Source organism: Curcuma longa, chromosome 15 (genome assembly GCF_044706935.1).
Source record: "Curcuma longa cultivar G26 ecotype Majalengka, Jawa Barat chromosome 15, ITB_CL_G26_1.1, whole genome shotgun sequence".
Lineage (NCBI taxonomy): Eukaryota > Viridiplantae > Streptophyta > Magnoliopsida > Zingiberales > Zingiberaceae > Curcuma > Curcuma longa.
The window spans coordinates 8,466,590-8,477,171 of record NC_133875.1 but is presented as its reverse complement, the minus strand read 5'-3'; the positions used below and the strand labels follow the sequence as shown (position 1 = coordinate 8,477,171).

General features: G+C 41.2%; 1 long non-coding RNA gene across 1 annotated transcript; it reads left to right on the top strand.

Annotated features, from left to right (window-relative positions):
• Nucleotides 1–1,488: 1,488 nt before the first annotated feature.
• LOC141845757 (uncharacterized) lies at nt 1,489–2,350 on the top strand. The gene is made up of 2 exons (XR_012603284.1): nt 1,489–2,079; nt 2,161–2,350. It is a non-coding gene; the product is annotated as an uncharacterized LOC141845757 (long non-coding RNA).
• The last annotated feature ends 8,232 nt before the right edge of the window (nt 2,351–10,582 follow it).

The following is a 10,582-nucleotide window of genomic DNA, read 5'->3' as shown; positions in this document are numbered from 1 at the left end:
GTGAAAAGTGGATCTCTCTCAAGCTACCTATGGTTCATGTACTACCATATACTTGCTCTACTTCTAATCTCCACCACTATCATATGCATAAAGTCATATAATCCATGAAGATTTATTACAAAAGAATAATGAATAAAGAATAAAAAAAGAATAATGAATAAACGAAATAATGGAAGGAAAATAATGTGTGTAAAGGGAAAATGAAGATAATAGATACAAGTGGAAGAAATGAGAAATTTACATGCTTCATAAATGAATCAATGGAATTATGCCCGATAAAACTCAAACCAAGCTAATGTGGGGTGAGCTAATAGCAAGAAAACAACTCCTAATAACCTCCTCTAGACCCTAATATATTTCCAATAGACCTCCTAATAGGGGAACAAGAGTTGCAAAAACTCGCTATCACTATCTCAAATGATATCACCAATTCAAACCTTATTTTTATTTCATTTCATCCAAAAAGAAATAAACTCTTTTTTTTTTTTTTTTTTTTGTTTTGTTTTTTTTTTCACAGATCACTTTTCTTTCTTTTTTTTTTCAATTTTTTTTTCATAGAAGCTTTTTTTTTTCAACATGTACTAAAGCAAAATGAAACAAAATAAAAATGCAACCAACTAAAAAAAAATAAAAAGCAACCAAAATAAAACTACTGGTCTATCAATGGTGAACTCTCTAATCAACAAGGATCACTCACCTTGAGGGGGTGATGCAGTAGAGTTTTCATGATTTTGGTGAGTGCATGCACCGGTATTACCAGGAAGTCCAAACCTACCATCAGGATGTTCGGGACTACTATTAGGGCATGCTAGCGTATCATAGTGACATCCAGAGTTACTTTGAGGAGGTCCGAGGCCTTCATCAGGAGTGAACAGCTACTGCTCAGTGACAGAACAAGCATTATCAGCAGCAACAATAGATGTTTGACATGATGCAGCGGATGCACATGTCATATCAGGCTCCTCCTCCTCCTCCGCCTCCTCCGCCTCCTGCTGATGATGATGACTAGTTTGGGATGATTTTGTGTTATGTTGGCCTTCTAGTTTTGGCAGAGTATATATTATATATTTGATACACTTATGGTGTGTTTGGATGGAGTACTTTGTCTTGTTTGGTGTATGACATTATTTTTCATGCTATGCTATTATCTGACTTCTTCAGATATTTTTCTTGCTATATGTGTTGATGTTCTATTTGTGTTGCATCTGAGTACGTTATGGATTTATATATTTATATATATATATATAGAGAGAGAGAGTTTTGATCTGCTGAGCGCCTTATGCTGAGCGTCGCGTGAGCGCCGCTGAGGTGGAAGCCTACGTGGCTGGGAATTCTCTCCGCGCGCGTGCGTGCACAAGCGCAGAAAACGTAAAACCCTAACCCGAGCCCTAACCTCTTCTAGCGAATCGATTCCGCTTCCTTCTCCCTGCCGGGTGCCGCGCTCCCTTCTCCCCCTGCCGCCGCGCTCGCTACGCTCGCCGCTGCCGCTCTCTTCTCCCCCTGCTCTCTTCTCCCCTTGCTCTCTTCTCCCCTCGCCACCGCCCTTGCCCGCTGCCTCTCTTCTCCCCCTGCTCTCTTCTACCCTCGCCGCCACCGGCTCTGCCCGCCACCTCTCTTCTCCCCTGTTCTCTTCTCCCCTCGCCACCGCCCCTGCTCGCCTCGTGACCCTGCTCGCCGCCGCGTGCACTGCTCGACATCAACCTCTGCTCGTCCCTGCTCGCCGCCGCGCCGCGTCCACTGCTCGCCACCGCAACCTCTGCTCGCCCCTACTCGCCTCCGCGCCGCGTGCACTGCTCGCCGCCGCCAACCTCTGCTCGCCGCCCCCTACTCAAACTGTTCTTGTTAATCAAAAGGGTGAATCGGAATTCAGAATGAATCCCTCTTACTTTTCGTCTTCAGATTAAGGATTTATTATGCTGAAGAGGAGATCTATTATGCTGAAGAGGAGATCCAGATCGGTAGGTGGCAAGGAGGGCTTCACGATGTCTGATTCGAACGCTCCTCAGTCTCCCTCTGCAAGCAATAACCTCAGCAAGCCACCGCTTCCTCCCATTGGCTCTTCCGGAGCTTCTCCAAGAGGTTTGCAGACATTGAAGCCGTCAATCTGTAATAGAGTTTTGGGATTGTTTGATGTTGAAGGTCTGCTGTTTGGCATAGCAGGGCGATCTTAGGGAGTGTGAGTGATTACTGTGCTTATCATGCCAAGTGTCGAGTGCCCAGTGCTGATCTTGAAGCCACCAAAGGGGAATAGCTGAAATCAGAAGAGTTTTAGTGTTTGTCTTATCCTCTAAACTGCTTGTACACAAACGAACATGTCCAATAAGTTCTTAGAACAACTGGCTTACAGTAACACGATCGAATGATCTAACATGTCATCTGAAATAACAAGAATCCAAATTGAACCTTTCAAGAAGATTCACCTGGCTAACGACGAGTTTCTTACAGGGAAAAAATATTGGAAGATACAGAAAAAAAACCAACTCTCCAGCAGTAGTGAATTGAAGTATCTAATCTTGAAATTGTTCATTGCTCGTACAGGGAAAAAATATTGGAAGATACAGAAAAAAAACAACTCTCCAGCAGTAGTGAATTGAAGTATCTAATCTTAAAATTGTTCATTGCTCGTACAGGGAAAAAATGTTGGAAGATACAGAAAAAAAAACAACTCTGTATCTAATCTTAAAATTGTTCATTGCTCGTATATGTCAAGAAGTAGAAATATTTCCCTTCGATGGTCCATCAATCACAATATTAACAAGTCCTACTGCCATTTCGTCCCTTTCATCCTCTCTTTCCTTTGCTTTTCTGAAGGAGCAGCTGCTGTTGGAGGTTGGGCTTGATCTTCCTGTGGCAAACTTGGCTCACTGATCCGTGGCACAAAATTTTCTGTGAACTTACTGTACGAGGCATCATCCCTAGTAGTTCCATCTTTAAAGCCAAGTGATCCTGTAAAATAAGACAAGATAGAAAAGATTTTTTATTCTGCCTATTAGAAATGGTGAAATATGCAGTAATTTATCAGAAGCCTTTTGCACATCCATTAGATTAGTTGGTTTAATACTAGGCAGTTCTTCCACCATGTCAATAATATGTGCTGTAAATAAAACAAACACCTTCATCATCATATATGATCTCTATAAATCTGGTGGTTGAAAATTAGAAGGTACAGGAGCCAGATGTGTTCTCTTTACTCAAGCAGACAAGAGATATAAAGAATATGTTCCCAAAGAATTGAGGTTTGAAGCAATGGAATTAAAGGAGAGTAGTAAAGAAGGGAATAAGAGGGAGAGAAGAAAAAGATGGATCCTTTGCAGGAAAACAATGAAGTTACATGATTCTTAATTGGAACTGAATGAACTATTTGGCTTCCAAATTCAAAGGCAATTACAATTCCAAATTATCAGTTCAATCACACAAGGAAATATAATAATAATGAAAAAGATTGAAATTGAACTCAAAAGAACCATTCCTTTGACAAGGAATTGCTAACATGCCGAATGATATTCAATCTAATAAATTGGAGGTTTTCTTTTCTTTTGGCAGAATAATTTGGACTGTTAAAATTTCTAATAATCAAACATTCTTTGGTATTGAGGGTTAAAACAAGGGTATAGCTGCACATAATGCAAAAGCGGAAATAGTAATAACATAATCAGATGTTTACTTGATACTTTTATGCAGCCTTGTAATAGGATGTCAAGGGACACAATGCATTAAGACAGTAGTGTTACACGACCTAGATTTCTATGTTCTGGGAATTGTTTGTTTACTACCATGGTTGCTTAGTATTGCAAGTACTATAATATATCAAATATGATTTACTTTGTTACCTATCCATTTGAGTTGAGCATATAATGCAGTAGTGTTTGTTGGTTTCCAAACAAACTATTATGGAAGAAACTATGGAAACATACTTGCTATAAAAAAAAGGACTTGAAAACGAGCTACTTATAGCAAGTTGGTTTTACTTGTTTGCTGAGTAATGAGATACATCCAACGATAGCAAATGATAATACCAGTTAATTAATGGCTCAAGACTTCAGTAGTACACAATTATTGATCCTCTCACCAAGCCTGATAACAAGTTGTCTTTACAACCAGTTTTTTGAATTCAACCCAATTACTTGGCAGACAATGCAAACCACATAGTTAACCTTGGACCTGATTTAGTATTAGGAGATTTATTCAAGGTCAGTAGTCCCTCAAGTAGGAATGCGCTAATTGTACACAATCTACATAAGGCCATTCAAGGTCATTCAAGTCACAAAGGAAACAGGATCAATAATATAACACAAGATAGGCTTCAGATTCACTTACATGCCATCACCAAATTCTTCATTAATGATCTCTTTGATGCTTTCTCCAAAATGCATAACTACTTCATTTAATCTAATAAATTAAAAAATAATGGGTAGTGTCAATAGACAATTCTAAAATGGCATAAACTAATATTGGCGCGGCGGCGAGTAGGGGCGAGCAGAGGTTGCGGTGGCGAGCAGTGGACGCGGCGCGGCGGCGAGCAGGGGCGAGCAGAGGTTGCGATGTCGAGCAGTGCACGTGGCGGCGAGCAAGGGCGCGGCGGCGAGCAGGGTCACGAGGCGAGCAGGGGCGGTGGCGAGGGGAGAAGAGAACCGGGGGAGAAGAGAGGCGGCGGGCAGAGCCGGTGGCGGCGAGGGGAGAAGAGAGCAGGGGGAGAAGAGAGGCAGCGGGCAAGGGCGGTGGCGAGGGGAGAAGAGAGCAGGGGGAGAAGAGAGCGGCAGCGGCGAGCAGGGGGAGAAGGGAGCGCGGCACCGGGCAGGGGAGAAGGAAGCGGAATCGATTCCGCTAGAAGAGGCTAGGGCTCGGGTTAGGGTTTTACGTTTTCTGCTTTTGCAGGCACGCGCGCGGAGAGAATTCCCAGCCACGTCGGCTTCCACCTCAGCGGCGCTCACGCGACGCTCAGCATAAGGCGCTCAACAAATCAAAACTCTATATATATATATATATATATATATATATATATATATATATATAATATTCAAGATTTTACAATTTACACACATTTCACGATATTTTAAAAGCACCCTAGCCATGTCAAATTGTAGGAAATCCAAGTCTTATTGTATATTGATACAAAGTCCCAAGTTTCATATTTTTGAAACTTTGTATCAAAATACTATTTTCTTATGCAAAATATTTTTGAATTATTTTTCCCTTGTTGAATATAACATATGTAATGACGGCATAAAATTTTATGAATTTTTGATGAATATTGAATTACTTATGAATTTTTAAAATTGACACTGAAAATCTATTTTTCAGTCATCAGTCGACTGATGTGCCTATTTTTTTTACTATTTTGCCCTGTTTCTTGATAGTTGGACATCCTTTGATCTCTATTAATTAATGCATGCTCTCGGAGCATATTTTTGGTCTATAGGAATGTTCAAAATCTATAACTTAGATGTCACAACCAAATTGTTGGTGCTTGTTATAGGGGGAGTAAGGTTTTAGGGGGAGCCCGTGCCAAAACTAGTCAAATTTGACCTTTTAGGCTCCTTATTGGGATTTTACTCTATCTGATATTTATATCTATTTTCTTGTAGTCACATGTTTTTGATGATTGTCAAAAAAGGGGGAGAATGAGTTGTTTAAAGTTAGGATTTAATGCTACTCATGATTTAATGCTTTTATAACAATGTTCATGTTGTTCATGCTTATTGATTCATTATCACTAAGATTATTTGTTGTTATTTTTATAAGTGCTGTATTAAAGACTTAACTTAAACGAATTTTTACCAAACATCAAAAAGGAGGAGATTGTTGGTGCAATCTTGCCCTAAGTGAATTGGATTTTAATGTTTAGCTAAAATGAGTTTAAGTTAGACAATGTTGGTGATCTAACTTGTGTGATTTGAGTTCACAGGAAAGTCCAGGAATGAAGTCTTGGCATGTGGAGAAGTCACGGAGGCGCGGCCTCTTGGAAAATGGTGAAGTCCTGGAGGCGCGGCCGCTTGACAAAGGGAGACTTAGCACAATGAAGCTGAGGGAAACGTCTCAAGCTAGTGCAAGGATGGGCACGAGGCTTGTGGAAGACGTTTGAAGGCTTGCGTCAAGGCTAAGGGATGAAGAAAGAAGCTGAAAGGGGATTTTCAGCTTAACCAGTCGACTGGCCCTGCTAGCAGTCAACTGGTGTTTGATCCGGAAGCACACAGAAAGATCAGTCAAGTGAAGTCGACTGATCGGTCGACTGCTCCAATCGATTGGTAGATGCCTCAGTCGACTGGTAGTCGAACGTTGGGGCTGACAGCTGCAAAATTAAATATAAATTAATGAGACATTGAAGCCCATCAGTCGACTGGCTCAAGGAGCAGTCGACTGATGCCGAGAAGAACATAAAAACTCAGTTTGACGATTGGAGAAGTAACGATTCATTTTCGTTCAATCTTTCACGAACTCCAATCATTGTAAACTACTTTCCTCCTCCTCCAAACTACAAAAATATTCTTTGAAAGGAAGAGATCAACTTGTGAAGGTTTCTCCGCCTTCGAAGAAGTTCTTCGAGAAGGAGAAGTTTTTTTAATGGAAAAGGTCGTCTGTGTGTGTGGACCCTTAGATTAGTCACCTCGTAGAAGAGGATACCAAGTAAACAAACCGGGTTAGCGATTGTGATCTTTTCTTTGTTTTTATTCTCGCTTCTACTAATGATTTTGCAGAAAAGTTTGAAGAATTGCTATTCACCCCCCCTCTAGCAAACGCATCGGTCCCAACAATGTCATCCTTCGTTAGGTCACCTACATAGTCCACCTATTGTCATTTAGTCCTAGAGTTTAGCTCATGTTAGGTCCTAAAGTCATTGCATTAAGATATCCAATCTCTCTCAACTTGCATTCCTTTATTACATCACCTACCGAGTTCTCATTCCAAGTCGTCAAAGTTGTTGAACTACATCGACATGAGTTGACTCCATTTGTGAACTACCAAGTAATGCACAAACGCTCTCAATGGAGTAACCGCGAACATGCTACTTCAAACTTGCATATGATCTGAAAAGAGGGTGTTTGGGATGTTCTTGGGGATGCAGCTCAGATGGTAGAGCGCTGGCTTAGCATGCGAGAGGCACGGGGATCGATACCCTGCATCTCCATGAGATTTTACATTTTTGTTATGACTTAAAATATCTTAAGCCATAACAAAATCTTGCCATGAGATTTTTTATTGGTAAATTTATTTTTTAGCACTTTACGCGATGGAAATAAATATATATTTAGGAGAGATTTTAAAATCTATAAAAAGTATGAATGATAACATTTTTTTAAAAAAATTGGCTTGTTTGATAGATGTTGAGCTTTGATATATCATTGTGGAGTTACTAGTACCTGGCCTGTTATCCTTCCACGGTTGATGACGGGTGGATAATAGCTGCTCTGTGAAGCCAGCCTGACTAAGTGCCCTCAACACTATGAATTGATCAAGTCAAGCCTACGCCCAACTCTTTCGGTGCACCATCAACTTCGAATGGGTAGGTCAGCAATCACATGGTTAGCCCACATACCAAAGCTCATCGACAACATTCAAACCACTCATTGCCCCCACATGGGGTCACAAGCTGACACAGGTGCGTGTTGGTGCGGGAAGCATCCGACGATCGAACCTAAGTTTTGATTATGGCAAAGGGATTCAAAGTTAAGTCTATTTGTGATCTAACGGTTTGAATGAGTTTGCAGGAAAGTCCTAAGTGTACTTAGGCAAAAGTCCTAGCTGCGGTTAGGCAAGGGGAAAATCCTAGGGGGTGGTAACCCTAGGTCATAGGGGGTGGTAACCCTATGCGGAAAGTCTTGGTGGGTCGAGTGCTTCAGGCAAAAGTCCTAGGGGGTGGTAACCCTAGGTGGAAAGTCCTGGTGTCGCGAACCAGGTGGAAGACTGGACCAGCCGGGAAGCGGAAGTCCAGCAGAAAGTCCGGGAGCATCGAGCGCCGAGCAAAAGACCAGTCGATCTGGAGGATCGTACTGGCATCAGGTAATCTCTCCTGAGGGGAGTAGGTGAGGACGCGTTCCCCGTAGAGGGAACAGTAGGCGTCGGGTCGACCTAGGATTTCCGGACGGAAATCCGAAGTCAGACCCGGACAGTCCGGAGGCTGTCGATATTTTTTTATTATGTCCTAACTTTGTGTTGCAGGTTTGTTTTTGGAATTAACATATTTTGCAGGGACCAAAATGCAACATTTACTTCGGATGAACAGTGTCCGAGACGCCTTGAACGCCCTGCATGAGATCCACGCTTGGATGCAAGGTTTACCGTGGATAAAATCTTGATGCATGGTTTACCGTTGCATGCAAGGTTTACCGTGGATAAACCTTGATGCATGGTTTACCATGGATGCATGCAAGGTTTACCATGGATAAACCTTGATGCATGCAAGGTTTACCGTGGATAAACTTTGATGCATGGTTTACCATGGATGCATGCAAGGTTTACCGTGGATAAACCTTGATACATTATTTACCGTGGATGCATGCAAGGTTTACCGTGGATAAATCTTGATGCATTGTTTACCGTGGATGCATGCAAGGTTTACCGTGGGTGCATGGTTCACCGTAGATGCAAGGTTTACCGTGGATGCAACAATTACCTCAGATGAACATTCACCTGTGGATAAGCGCAGAACGTGTCTGCGCTGATCCATGCTTGCAACCGGGACTTGGGGGCGACGTGGAGAGCTTCAAGGCACATTAACCCTATAAAAGCAAGGGTGGCAGCAGCGATGGAAATCAATTAATCTTTCTAATCCTTCCTTTTTAACGTGCAGCCAACAAAGCTCATTGATTTCTAAAGCTCTCCTCCTTCAACCTGCTGCCAACAAAGCCAATTAATCCTCGTCCTTGCTTCTCCAACGTGCTGCCTAGACCATCCAAGTTTGTCATTTATTTGTTGGTATAATTCTTGTATTACGAACTTTTGATATTTTAGTTGTTGCCCATCGAAAGCGATCAACGATCGCGGGCCTTGGAGTAGGAGTCGCTCAAGGCTCTGAACCAAGTAAATCTTGGCGTTTCTGTGTCTTATTTTTATTCCGCTGCGTTTGTTTTACTCGTGCGATTCCGAAACGAACGAAATAGCCGCGAGCGCTATTCACCCCCTCTAGCGCTTTCAATCCAACATATACCAGGTGGATGTTTATGGGTCTTTGAAACATGATGCGTCTAATTAATCATCTCTAACTCTTCCAAGGTGAACAAAAGATTTTTGGTTTTCTATACACATTGTATGTGGTTTTATATACTCTTCTAATACTTTTTCTTCTAAAACATATCATTTAACATAAACAATATTGTAAGTCATTAACATAAATTGTATACATAGATAACTATTTGAATTTTGAATTCAAATTAGATGAGAAATTCCATGTGGAATTTATTTGGGCCTAGTGCAATAACCAGTTGAACTATCATTCGGCCCTCCACTGCACTAATCTTGGTAAGTTAATTTTAGCTTAACAAAAACCTTAACGTTGCTCCCCACCGCCCAACACAATTTAAAATGCTTGGGCAAGCCTTGTTGTGAGCTTCAAGGCATTTGATGGCATTGTTAGCACACACCTAAATTTCTTTAGCATTTCAATCTTTTTGATCCTCCATTCCATTATTGACTGGAGAAGATGAGAGAATCTACCTCAAGCATTGCATTTGTGTTTGTCTTCCTTTCTCAATCTCCTTGTTACCTACTACTTTTCCTGTATTTGTTCATGATCTCATACCTCTACTCCTAAAAAATTTGGATCTTTGAATGTTTATTGTGGTTGATTGTCGGATCTATATCAATAAACAAGTAAAGAGCATAGTCATTCAAGGTTGAATTGTATAATATCCCCGGCAATGGCGTCAAAATTTGATACAAGCCCACACTAGTGTCACAAGTGAACCTCAAATTAATATTTATAATCGAAAACCCTTAGCTCACAAAACAAATGAAGTATAGGGGCCACAAGTCATATTTTTCGAAGGACTAGTAGATAATTGGTCTAAATCAAGCTAGAAGGTTGTTCTTTTTTGGGCACGGAACAGTGAGTGATACTCAACAGTAACTAGAAAACTTTCAGATACAAATGCTGAAGAAATTTAAGCTAAGGAAACTCAAAACAAATCACTACAACCAACAATCTCTAATGTATTAACCAAGTAAACCGAAATCTAGAATCGTTGAAACAATTTTTATCAGAATAATAATTCAGAATTGGAATTTCAAAAACAAAAAAAAACTATTAACAGAAACAGATTCAGATCTTCCCTTCCAAGTCGATCACCTCCTTGCCGTCACACAAGGCCTGATAAACTATCAGAAATCCATAGAAACATCTCTCAATCTCAGCTCGATTTGATTTGGATTGAATCTGATCAACACACAGAAACCTCCGCTTGCGCCGAACAGAGCCCGATCCAAATTTGAAAACCCCAGCTAAAATCTTTCAAACCCCTTGTAATTCGATGCTCAAGAACCCTCAAGAATCTTCAAGGAACCCCTATGAATGATCTTGGTTGCTCCGATCGCCTTGGATCCGAAGATCTCAACTGGAAATGGCGGCGGCGAAACCCTCTAACGAAAC